The sequence below is a fragment of the Pan paniscus genome, chromosome 3 (assembly GCF_029289425.2).
Source record: "Pan paniscus chromosome 3, NHGRI_mPanPan1-v2.0_pri, whole genome shotgun sequence".
Lineage (NCBI taxonomy): Eukaryota > Metazoa > Chordata > Mammalia > Primates > Hominidae > Pan > Pan paniscus.
In genome coordinates, this window is record NC_073252.2 from 141644386 (window position 1) to 141657241 (window position 12856).

At 36.5% G+C, this 12856-nt stretch overlaps 1 long non-coding RNA gene across 1 annotated transcript in view; it reads left to right on the forward strand.

The window, feature by feature from the left end:
• LOC129397633 (uncharacterized) overlaps positions 1-12856 on the forward strand; it is a 269094-nt gene that overhangs the window by 13177 nt on the left and 243061 nt on the right. The window contains exon 2 of the long non-coding RNA XR_010112040.1: positions 1396-1466. This is a non-coding gene — a long non-coding RNA (uncharacterized LOC129397633). The remainder of the gene's footprint in view (positions 1-1395; positions 1467-12856) is intronic.

Sequence of the window (12856 nt, forward strand, 5' to 3'; positions counted from 1 at the left end):
ATTAATGTCTTTGTGTGCAAATTCTATGGGAATGAGAGAGAAATATTTTCCCATATATAGTCATAGATTAGACTTAGGAATCATGAGGATTAATTTTATGCATTAACTTGACTGGGCTAAGGAATGCCCACATAGCTGATACAATACTATTTGTGGGTGTGTGTGTGAGGGTGTTTCCATAAAAGATTAGCATTTAAATCAGTAGACTGAGTAAAGAAGATTGCCCCCACCCATGCAGGTGGGCATCATCCATTTCATTGAGGGCCTACATAGAACAGAATGGTGGAGGAAGGATGAATTTTCTCTGTTTGAGTTGACAGATTCATCTTCTACCATGCTTGGACATCCGTGCTCCTGGTTCTTGGGCCTTTGAACTTGGACCAGGACTTACTTAGACCATTGGCTCCCTTGGTTCTCAAGCCTGTAGGTTGTGCTGGAACTACACTGCTGGCTTTCCTGGGATTTTAGCTTGCAGACAGCAGATTGTGGGACTTTTCAGCCTGCATAACTGCATGAACAAATCCTCATAACAAAGCTCTTTCTAAACTTCTATATGTATCCTATTTGTTCTGTTTCTCTGGAGAACTCTGACTAATAAAGGAATCCAGTCATTGTGTGCATAAATAGCCAAAATGTTAACAAGCTGAACAGCTCTTAGCTTGAAAATGGCTGAGTTGCCAGCATGCTTTGGATCCAGTGCTTCTCCCTGTATACATTTACTGCATGGTCCATAAATAAAGATCCAGTAGAACTGTGATAGAAGGTACAATAGAGTCTACAGCACTCTAAAACCCTTTACTGCCGTATCTCTTCAATTAGCAATTCAGTCTTACTGCTATAAAATCTCAAGGTCTACATCCTCCTTTATATCACCCATACAATGGCCAATAAGTTTATTTGTGATTCCTTCTATCAAGAGCTTCAGAGTTACTTCCTGGAAGGTCCCAATGTTGCCACAGGTGTTGCAGAAGGCTCACGGCCCCCTCCTGGCAGTGCTGCTCCTCTTGATCCTAAACCATAGTATTCAACTTGGACACCTCATTGAGGTCCATTTGATGTAACTGGCTGTGGTCAAGGCAACAGTGGAGACTGCCATAACAATGATAAGATGGCAACCATAAGAACAGTGGCACTGGCAGCCTGGTGGAGCCATCCTTCCTGTAGCTTCTTGACAAGCTGTATATAACAGATGCCTTCTATTCAGTTATTTACAGTTTATTACCTCACTTTAGTGGACTCTGAACTACTGCTACAAAGAGGATTACTGATCAGTTTCTTCCTTCTGTACAAGTTCAGTAGATTTTTTTTTTTTTGTCCTCAAATTCTGGGCTTTGGGGTTATGGCTCTTTTCTTGTTTCAATGATGATAAAATATTCTTTGTTTTTCATCATTTAGGTTGCTTATTGATTCTATGGATAAGAGAGGAATTTTTAAAAACTATTATGTCTTCACTCAGGAAAACTCAGGTAATGTTTTCTTAATAAAAAGCAATGGCTCTTAAATTGTGGCTGCACATTAGAATTACTTTAGGGAACTTTAACAATTCCAGGGACGAGATGACATGTCAGACCTTTAACCCGCAATCTCTGGGGCTGCCTCCAGGCATTAGTCATTTTGAAAACTTCCCAGGTGATTCTAATATACAAACACTAATTCCTTCCCAGGTGTTTTATTTATTTATTTATTTGTGTGTGTGTGTTTTACAAATATGTATAAATTTACACAGCTATCCATATAAATTTACCTTTGAAGAGCAAATTAAATTATTTTTGGTGTCAGCAAATTTTAATTAAAGCTTATGATTGTAAAAAATGTTTTCTTTTCAATTGAACTAATATCAGATTAAGATATATACAATTATTTTCACAGTGATGTTGTTTTAGGAACTAATCATTATTGCTAGAAACTAATTATAAAATCATATAATATAGAGAATAAGACTGTAAAAGGTGCAGAGGAAAATAAGACCTCAAACTTAATCCATTGAGTTTAAGGCTACCATAACAAAGTACCACAGAATGGGTGGTCTCAACAACAGAAATTAATTTTCTTACATTTCTGGAGGCTAGAAGTTGAAGATCAAAGTGTCAGCTGAATTGGCTTCCTCCAGTGCCCCTCTCCTTGGTTTATAGATGGCTTCTTCTCCCTGTGTCTTCTTAAGATTTTCCTTCTGTACCCACCTGTGTCCTAAACTCCTCTTCTTACCAGGATACAAGCCATATTGGATTACAGTCCATCCTAATGACCTCATTTAAAAGTAATTACCTCTCTAAATATCTGTATCCAAATATAATCACCTTCTAAGATACTAATGGTTAGGACTTCAGTATATGAATTTTGGAGGAACACAGCTCAGTCTATAACATTAAATAGCAAAATTTGAGAATTGTATGGCTATGTCAGAATGTTAGAATTGCAAAATTAAAATACATAAAATATAATTAAGTCTGCAACCTTACCAAAAACTTCCATGTGTAATGTATTTCACTATTATTTTCCATAGCAAAGGTAGTTAAATACTCAGAAATTCTGGAAAATACAAAGAAGTGGAAAAGAGAGTGGAAAAAATATTGTTTTCCATCACTCACTTTAAATATTTTTTACATGTTGGTGCTTGTCCTTCTAGTCTTTTCCTTATTTAAGTTAAAAAAAGATATTTGACAAACATATATGTAATTATGCATTATGCTTTTTAAATTCTTTACTCAGCAATATAACTTAAACGTTTTATCTTTTACACATTTTATAAAAATATTTTTAACAGGTTAAAAACACTATATCTAATGAACAGAAACAATGTTTACTGAATTATTCTGCTCACTCTTGGGCATCTGGATTAACAGAGTTCCACCAGGAAATAGATTGCACAATCAAAGTGGGTAATTTAGGAGATTTTTGAAAAATAAGCTTTATTTTTTAGAACAGTTTTAGATTTACAGAAACATTGAGAAGATAGTACAGTTTCCATATACCTTATCACCCAGTTTCCCTTTTGGTTAACATGATATATGTTATTCATATGGTACATTTGTTACAATTAATGAACCAAATGATACATTGCTATCAATTAAAGCCCATCATTTATTCAGATTTCCTTAGCTCTTAACTTATATCCTTTTCTATTCCAGGATCCCAGCTGGGATACCATATTACATTGAGTAGTCATATCTCCTTAGGCTCCTCTTAGCTGTGATACTTTCACAGATGTTCTTTAATTTTTATGACCTTGACAGTTTTGAAGTGCACTGGTCAAGTATTTTGTAGAATGCTACCCTAATGAAATTTTTCAGACTTTTGTTTTCATGATTTGACTGAAGTTATGGGTTTTTGGGAGGAAGACCACAGGTAAAGTTTCATTTTCATTACATTCTATCCAGGGTACATATATCAGCATGATTTATCTTTGTTAATATTGACCTTGATCACCTGGCTAAGGTAGTGTTTGTCAGGTTTCTCACTGTAAAGTTACTCTGTTTTCACTCTTTTCCATACTGTACCCATTGGGAAAAGAGCCATCATATATGGTTGACAGTTAAAGAGTGGGGATTCATGCCCCTCCTCCTTGAGTGATGAGTATCTATATAAATTATCTGGAATTCTTCTGCAGGAGATATTTGTATCTTATTCCTTACTTATTCATTTAATCACTTTTTATATAAATATGAATCATAGATATATATATCATACTTTGGGTTATAACCTGCTGCAATTTGAAGGTTTCCACCCCAGATAACATGTTGAAACGTAATACCCATTAAGTGATGGTATTAAGAGGCAGGGCGTTTTGGGAAGTGATTAGCTTATGAGAACTACTCCTTTATAAATGGATTAGTTCCTTATATAAGTGCTGGAGGAAACTAGGCTTTTTTGTCCTTCCACCTTTCACAATGTGAGGACACAGTGTTCATCCCCTCTGGAAGATGTAGCAAGAAGTCAAAAGCTGTTACCAGACACTGAACCTGGCAGCACCTTGATCTTGAACTTCCCCACCTCTGTAACTGTGGGAAACAAATTTCTACTGTTTATCAATGACCTAGTCTGTGGTATTTTGTTATAGCAGCAAAAATGGACTAAGACATAATCTGATTGTCTTTGTTCATTTAAGTTGCTGTAAAGGAATATCTAAGGCTGGGTAATTTATAAAGAAAAGAGGATTACTTGCCTCACTGTTCTACAGGCTGTACGAGAAACATGGCACCAGCATCAGCTTCTGATGAGAGCCTCAGAAAGCTTCCAATGGTGGCAGAAGGGGAAAGGGAATAGGCATTACATGGCAAGAGAGGAAGGAAGGATGGAGGTGGGTGGGGGGAGGTCCTAAGCTCTCTTAAACAATCAGCTCCTATATTAACTAATAGAGTGAGAATTCTCCTAATTACCATGACAGCACCAAACCATTCATGAGGGAATCTGGGGCCATGACCCAAATGTTTTTCCATCCCCACCTCAACCAGTGGGGATTGAGTTTCAACACGAGATTTGGGGAGGACAAATATCCAAACTATATCACCAATACCGCTTTATTTTGTTGCTCAAATTGTTCCAATTTTGGTCACTGGAAGCTCTTTCAGTTGGCTGCTATGTAGCACATTCCCATCAAAGTAGGTTTTTAATTTTATTTTTTAAAGAAACTCTTCTTTCTGGCACTACAGGATGCTCTAGCTCATCTTGTATGTTTTCTGCCGCAGTTCTAGAATCGGTCATTTCTCCAAGAAGCTCTGGTTCCTTTTAGTGGAGAATAGTATTAGAAACCAAGATCTGGGTACTCTTTGTTACTGGGAGGTTGTTGTTTCATGACTTACCTGAGAGAGCAAGAAAATATGTGTGTCTACTAACTTATATATGTATGCATAGATCTAGAAATTATTTTTCATTTTTAAATTTTCTTTTTATTTTTAAAAATAATTTCAACTTTTAGTTTCAGAGGGTTCATGTGCAGGTTTGTTACATGGGTATATTGTGTGATGCTCTGGTTTTTGGGGCACAATTGATTTTGTCACTCAGCTAGTGAGCATAGTATGCAAGAGGTAATTTTTCAACCCCTGATAACCTCCTTCCTTTCCTCTAGTAGTCCCCAGTGTCTGTTGTTCCAGTCATTACGTCCATGAGTATCCAATGTTTAGCTTTCTTTTATTAAGGGAGAGCACGTGATGTTCGGTTTTTTGTTCCTGTGTTAATTCTCTGAGGATAATGGACTCCAGCTCCATTTATGTTGCTGCAAAGGACCTGATTTTATTCTTTTTTTATGGCTGCATAGTCTCCCATGGAGAAAAGGGAATACTTATACACTATTGATGTGAATGTAAACTAGTTTAGCTGTATGGAGGGAGCTACCTATCCGGAAAACAGGAGATTTCTAAAAGAACTTAAAATAGAACTACCATTCGACCCAGCAATCCCATTACTGGGTATATATACAAAAGAAAATAAATTGTTCTACCAGAAAGATACATGCACTCATATGTTTATTACAGCACTATTTACAATAGCAAAGACATGGAATCAACCTAGGTGCCCATAAACAGTGGATTAGATAAAATGTGTTTCACCAGTGCAATCCTCCTCCACACCAAACCCTGGCAACCATTTATATTTTTACTCTCTCTATAGCTGTGTTATTCTAGAATGTTATATAATCATATAATTGGAATCATACAGTGTGTAGCCTTTTCAGACTGTCTTCTCTACTTAGCAATATGTATTAAAATTCTTCCTCTTTTTGTGGTTTGAAAGCATGCTTTCTTCCCTTTCTTTCCGTTTCCCCTCCCCTCCCCTCCCCTTTTCTTTCACCTTCCTCTTCCCCTTCCCCTTCCCTTTCCCCTTCCCTTCCCTTCCCTTTTTTGCTGAATAATATTCCATTGCATGAATATAACATATTGTGTTTATCCATTCATCTGTTGAAGGACATCTTGATTACTTCCAATTTTTGGTAAATATAAATAAGGCTGCTGTAAACATGAATGGGCAGGTTTTTCTGTAGACATAAATTTTTAGATTAGTTGAGTAAATCCTGGGAACATTATTGCTGTATCATATTGTATAAGTATTCTCAGTTTTGTGCAAAACTGCCAACCTGTCTTCCAAAATGGCTATACTGTTTTGTATCCCACTGGCAATGATAAAAGTTTGTCTTCCTTCGTACGCTCACCATACAGATTTTTAGAGGCATTATTTATAATGATATGAGCAGGGTTTAAGGAAACAAGCAAGAAGCAGTATAATATCCTGGACTTAGCAATAGTACATGTGAAGGGAAATAATACTGGAGAGAGTAGCTGTATAGAGTGAGCTACCTATCTGGAGTGAAGGTCTTGGGTAAAGGGACACAGAAAACCAACCAACTCTTGTAGATCCAAAGGGGAGAGATTCAGAGCAATAAACACCTCAGCCTTATTTGTCTCCCATGTATTGATTGTTCCTCTTCCCATGCTTCCCATTGACTTGACACAACTAGAAGCCAGAGCAGAAGGGATTCATGGCTATAATCTAAGCAGGTCAGCCTCCTGCTGCACTGAGTAGAGTGGGAAAAGGTGAGCACTATCTTGTGGGTCAAATGAAATTTCACCAAAAGCATATTTGAGTTTGTGCAAAGTTTTTGAAACAATTTTATTTTGAACATTTTAGATTATTTCCTCCTTGGATATACTTCCAATAGTGGGATTATTAGGCCAAGGAAAATGAAAAATTTGAAAGCTGCTCACTTCTACATGCCACATAATTAATATCTAAAATTTCCTATCATGGACTAAAATCTTATTATTTGTCTGTTTCATTATTATTGTTGATATATATATAAGACATAATTAATTTTATACATTTACATGGATATTAAGTTCTTCTTTCATTGGTGGTTACTATTATTGTCACATAGAAATTTTAATTGAATTGGGGAATAAGACATGTTGCAAGGGGTCAGGCACATATTAGAAACCAAGATTAATATATTTTTTCTTTCAAAAATGTGTAAACTACACATCTCTACCTATCTATTCATGCAGATTTTTTCTAAAGATAATAGATAAAATCTGTGTTAAGAAACATAGTAAATAGTCCCAGTTTAAATACATGCTAATTATCATTTCAAACATGTGTTTAAATTGTTTAGCTGTGTCTTTAACACTTGCTGGTTCCTTATCAGAAGTACATTGTTTATGAAAACTAAGAGTTTGTAGACTGTTTTTGTCCCTATTCAATAGTTTTTTTCCCCAATAGTGACTTCCCTAGTGTTACTGTGGGCTTCTATTTCCTTTAACCTTTCTTGACTATACATGTGCTCCAATCAGGAAACTCCGACAATTCCCAGCATTGTGAAGGAAGTGGTTGAGGAGGCAACACAATTTTAAAATTTTTCATTCTCTTTCATTTTTTTTAATCCCACTGAAATGCCTTGCCAAAGTCACCATGACTCATTTTTTGCTATGGCACTTGTGACTTTTGATTTAATTACTTGACCTTTCAGCAGTATTTGGCACTAACCATTACCCTGTTCCGAAAGCACTGTCATTCCTTGGCATCCAAGAAACTGTATTGTCATTGTTTCTCAGGTCTCTGGAGCCAGACTGTCTGGGCTGTACTGTTGTCTCTGTCGCTACTAGCTGCATGACTTTGTGTAAGTAACAACATCTTTGGGATCCAGTTTTCTTATAGTTGAAATGGGGATAAAAATAGTACCTATTTTACAAAGTAGGGTAAGGATTGAATGAGTGAATGTATGTAAAATGATCCAAACAATGTTTGGCATCTCAGCACCATTAAAGTAATAGCCAGTGGTGTGCTGATAAACTCACATTCAGAAAATTAAAAGTCCTGGTTTGTAGTGTTTGCCAATTTCCTTGGTGTAAATACTCTCATCATTTTTTTTTATATTCTTAATAAATTTATTTTATATTATTATTACTATTTTTTATCAATTTTAACTTTTATTTTAGATCAGGGGTACATGTGCAGGTTTTGTTACATGGGTATATTGTGTGATCTTGGGGTTTGGAGTACAGTTGATCCTGTCAGCCAGATAGTGCACATGGTACACAATAGGTAGTTTTCTAACCTTTGCCCTTCCCCCACCACAAGAAGTTCCTGGTGTCTATTGTTTCCATCTTTATGTACCCAATGCTTAGTTCCCACTTATAAGTGGTATTTGGTTTTCTGTTCCTGCATTAATTCACTTAGGATAATGGTCTCTAGCTGCCACCATGTTGCTGCAAAGGACGTTCTTTCATTCTTTTTTATGGTGGTGTAGTATTTTGTGGTGTGTATGTACCACATTTTTTAAATAGTATCCACCGTTGATGGGCACCTAGGCTGATTCCATGTCTTTGTTATTGTGAATAGTGCCACAATGAATATACAAGTGCATATGTTATTTTTGGTAGAATGATTTATTTTCCTTTGGATATATGTCCAGTAATGGGATTGCTGGGTCAAATAGTAGTTCTGTAAGTTCTTTGAGAAATCTCCAAAGTGTTTTCTAAAGTGGCTGAACTAGTTGACATTTCCTTACCAGCATCTATTATTTTTTGACTTCTTAATAATAGTGATTCTGGCTGGCATGAGATGGTATCTCAATGTGGTTTTGATTTGGATTTCTCTGATTATTAGTGATGTTGGGTACATATTTTTTGGTCACTGGTATGTCTTCTTTTGAGAAGTGCCGGTTCATGTCTTCTGCCCACTTTTTAATGGGGTTATTTGTTGTTTTGCTTGTAGAATCGTTTAAGTTCCTAATAGATCCTAGATATTAGACCTTTGTTGATGCATAGGTTTTGAATGTTTTCTCCCAACCCTATAGGTTGTCTGTTTACTCTGTTGATAGTTTCTTTTGCTGTGAAAAAGCTCTTTAGTTAGGTCTCACTTGTCAATCTTGTTTTTATTGCAATGCTCTTGAGGACTTAGTTATAATTTTTTCCCCCCAAAACTGAGGTCCACAAAAACCTAGGTATTTCCTAGGTTTTCTTCTAGAATTCTTATAGTTTGAGCTCTTACATTTAAATCTTTAATCCATTTTGAGTTGATTTTTGTATATGGGAAATGGTAGGAGTCCAGTTCAATTCTGCTGCATATGGCTAGCCAGCTATTCCAACAGCATTTATTGAATAGGGTATACTTTCCCCGTTGTTTATTTGTGTTCACTTTGTCAAAGACCAGTTGGTTGTAGGTATGTGGGTTTATTTATGGGTCCTCTGTTCTGTTAATCTATATGTTTATTTTTGTACCAGTAGTGTGTTCTTTTAGTTACTATAGCCTTGTAGCATAATTTGAAGTCAGGTAATGTGGTGCCTATGGCTTTGCTGTTTTTTTTTTTATTATTGCTTGGGCTATTTGGGCTGTTTTTTGTTTCATGTGAACTTTAAGATTGTTTTTTCTAGTTCTGCGAAGAATGGCATTTGTACTTTGATAAGAATTGCATCGAATCTGTAGATTGCTTTAGACAGTATAGTCATTTTAACTATATTGATTATTCCATCCCATAAGCATGGGATGTTTTTCATTTGTTTGTGTCATCTATGATATCTTTCATCAGTGCTTTATACTTCTTTTTGTAGAGATCTTTCACCTTGTTAGTTAAATGTATTCCTAGAATATTTTTTTCAGCGTGGCTATTGTAAATGAGATTGAGTTATTGATTTGGTTTTCAGCTTGAACATAATTGGTGTACAGAAATGCTACTGATTTGTGTACATTTATTTTGTATCCTGAAAGTTTACTGAAGTTGTTCATTAAGTCTAAGAGTCTTTAGAGGAATCTTTAGGATTTTCCAGATATGTGATCATTTCATCAGTGAACAGAGATACTCTGACTTCCTATTTTCCAGTTTGAATGCCTATCATTTCTTTCTCTTGCCTGATGGCTCTGGCTAGGACTTCCAGTACTATGTTGAGTATGAGTGGTGAGAGTGGACATCCTTGTCTTGCTCCAGTGCTTAAGGAGAATGCTTTCAACTTTTCCTCATTTGGTATGGTGTTGGCTGTGGGTTTGTCACATATGGCTCTTATTATTCTGAAGTGTATTCCTTTGATGCATAGTTTGTTGAGGGTTTTTATCTTTAAGGGATGTGGGCTTTTACCCAATGCTTTTTCTGCAACTATTGAGATGATCATATGATTTTTGTTTTTGATTTTGTTTATGTGATGAATCACATTTATTGATTGGCAAATGTTGACCCATCCTTGCATCCCAAAAATAAAGCCCACTTGATAGTGATGAATTATCTTTTTAATATGCTGTTAGATTCAGTTTGCTAATTTTCTTTTTTTTTTGAGGACTTTTGCTTCTATATTCATCAGAAATATTGGCCTATAGTTTTCTTTTTTGTTGTGTCCTTTCTCGATTTTTGATCAGGGTGATACTCATTTCATAGAATTGAGGAGGAATTCCATGAATTTAGTATTCTATGATACTAAGTAACTAACTAACTAGCTATTCTTTGGAGTAGTTTCAGTAAGATTGGTACCAGCTCTTCTTTGCACATCTCATAACATTTGGCTGTGAATCCATCTGATACTGGGCTTTTATTTGTTGGAAAATTTTTTATGACTTATTAAATCTCATTACTTGTTACTCATCTGTTCAGCATTTCTATTTTTTCCTGGTTCGATTTTGGGAGGTTGCATGTTTTCAGGAATTTATCCATTTCCTCTAGTTTTCCAGTTTGTGTGCATAGAGATGTTTATAGTAATCTCTGATAGTATTTTGTTTTTCTGTGGTATTGGTTGTAATAACACTTATTTCTGATTGTCCTTATTTGAATCTTTTTTTCTTGGTTAAACTTGCTAGTGGTCTATTCATTTTGCTTATCCTTTCAAAGAACCAACTTTTCATTTCATTGATCCTTGGTATTGTTCTTTTGGTCTCAATCTCATTTAGTTCTGCTCGGATTTTTATTATTTCTTTTCTTCTGCTGGCTTTTGGGTTTGATTTGTTCTTGCTTTTCTAGTTCCTTGAAATGTGACACTAGACTACTAATTTGAGATATTTATATCTTTTTGATGTAGACATTTAATAGTATAAACTTTCCTCTTAGCACTACCTTTGCTGTATCCCAGAGGTTTGGATATGTTGTGTCTGTATTTTCATTAAAAATTGTTTGATTTCTATGTTACTTTCATTGTTTACTAAAAAGTCGGGAGCAAGTTGTTTAGTTTCATGTACTTGTGTATTTTTGAGAGTTTCTCTTGGTATTGATTAATAATTTTATTCCACCGTGGTCCAAGAATATATTTAATATAATTTTGATTTTTAAAAATTTATTGAGACTTGCTTTGTGGCAAGGCATATGGTGAATCTTAGAGAGTGTTCTATGCACAGATGAGAAAAATGTATATTCTGTGGTTTTGGGTGTAAAATGTTTGTTAAATATCTATGTTTCATTTGGTCTGGAGTCCAGTTTATGTCTAGTGCTTCCTTGTTGACTCTGCCTCAATGATCTATCTAGTGTTGTCAGTGGGATTTTGAAGTCCCCCACTAGTGCTGAATTGCTGTCAATCTCTTTTCTTAGGTGTAGTAGTATTTGTTTTATCAATCTGGGTGCTCCCGTGTTGGGTGCATATTTATTTTATTTAGAATAGTTAAAACTTCTTGTAGTATTGACCTCATCATCATTATATAATGCCCCTCTTTGTCTTTTTTTTTTAACTGTTGTTGGTTTAAAGTCTGTTTTATCTGATGTAAAAATGGCTACTTCTGCTAACTTTTGTTTTCTATTTGTGTGGTATATCTTTTTCTACCCCTTTACTTTGAGTCTGCAGGTGTCTTTAGCTATTTAATTGGTCTCTTGTAGGCAGCAGGTGGTTGTGTCTTGTTTTGTAATCCAATTTGCCAGTCTATATCTTTTAAATGGAGGATTTAGGCCATTACATTCAAGGTTAATATTGATATGTGAAGTTTTGTCCTGCCAGAGATTTGTCAGCTAGTTGCCTTTGAGTCTCAATTATGTATGTAATTGTTTTATAAGATCCATGAGATTTCTAGCAAGTGTTTGGAAAACACTTACTAGAAATAACCAGTGTGTTATATGATGATGAGTATCCTTTTATTATCATGTTTAGAGTGCTTTTGAGCATTTCTTTTTTTTTTTTTTTTTTTTTAAAGTAGTCTTTTTTTTTTTTTTTTTTTTTCTTTTTTATTGATCATTCTTGGGTGTTTCTCGCAGAGGGGGATTTGGCAGGGTCACAGGACAATAGTGGAGGGAAGGTCAGCAGATAAACAAGTGAACAAAGTTCTCTGGTTTTCCTAGGCAGAGGACCCTGCGGCCTTCCGCAGTGTTTGTGTCCCTGGGTACTTGAGATTAAGGAGTGGTGATGACTCTTAACGAACATGCTGCCTTCAAGCATCTGTTTAACAAAGCACATCTTGCACCGCCCTTAATCCATTCAACCCTGAGTGGATACAGCACATGTTTCAGAGAGCACAGGGTTGGGGGTAAGGTCACAGATCAACAGGATCCCAAGGCAGAAGAATTTTTCTTAGTACAGAACAAAATGAAAAGTCTCCCATGTCTACCTCTTTCTACACAGACACAGCAACCATCCGATTTCTCAATCTTTTCCCCACCTTTCCCCCCTTTCTATTCCACAAAACCGCCATTGTCTTCATGGCCCGTTCTCAATGAGCTGTTGAGTACACCTCCCAGATGGGGTGGTGGCCGGGCAGAGGAGCTCCTCACTTCCCAGTAGGGGCGGCCGGGCAGAAGCGCCCCTCACCTCCCGGACGGGGCGGCTGGCCGGGCGGGGGGCTGACCCCCCCCACCTCCCTCCCGGACGGGGCGGCTGGCCGGGCGGGGGGCTGACCCCCCACCTCCCTCCCGGACAGGGCGGCTGGCCGGGCAGAGGGGCTCCTCACTTCCCAGTAGGGGCGGCCGGGC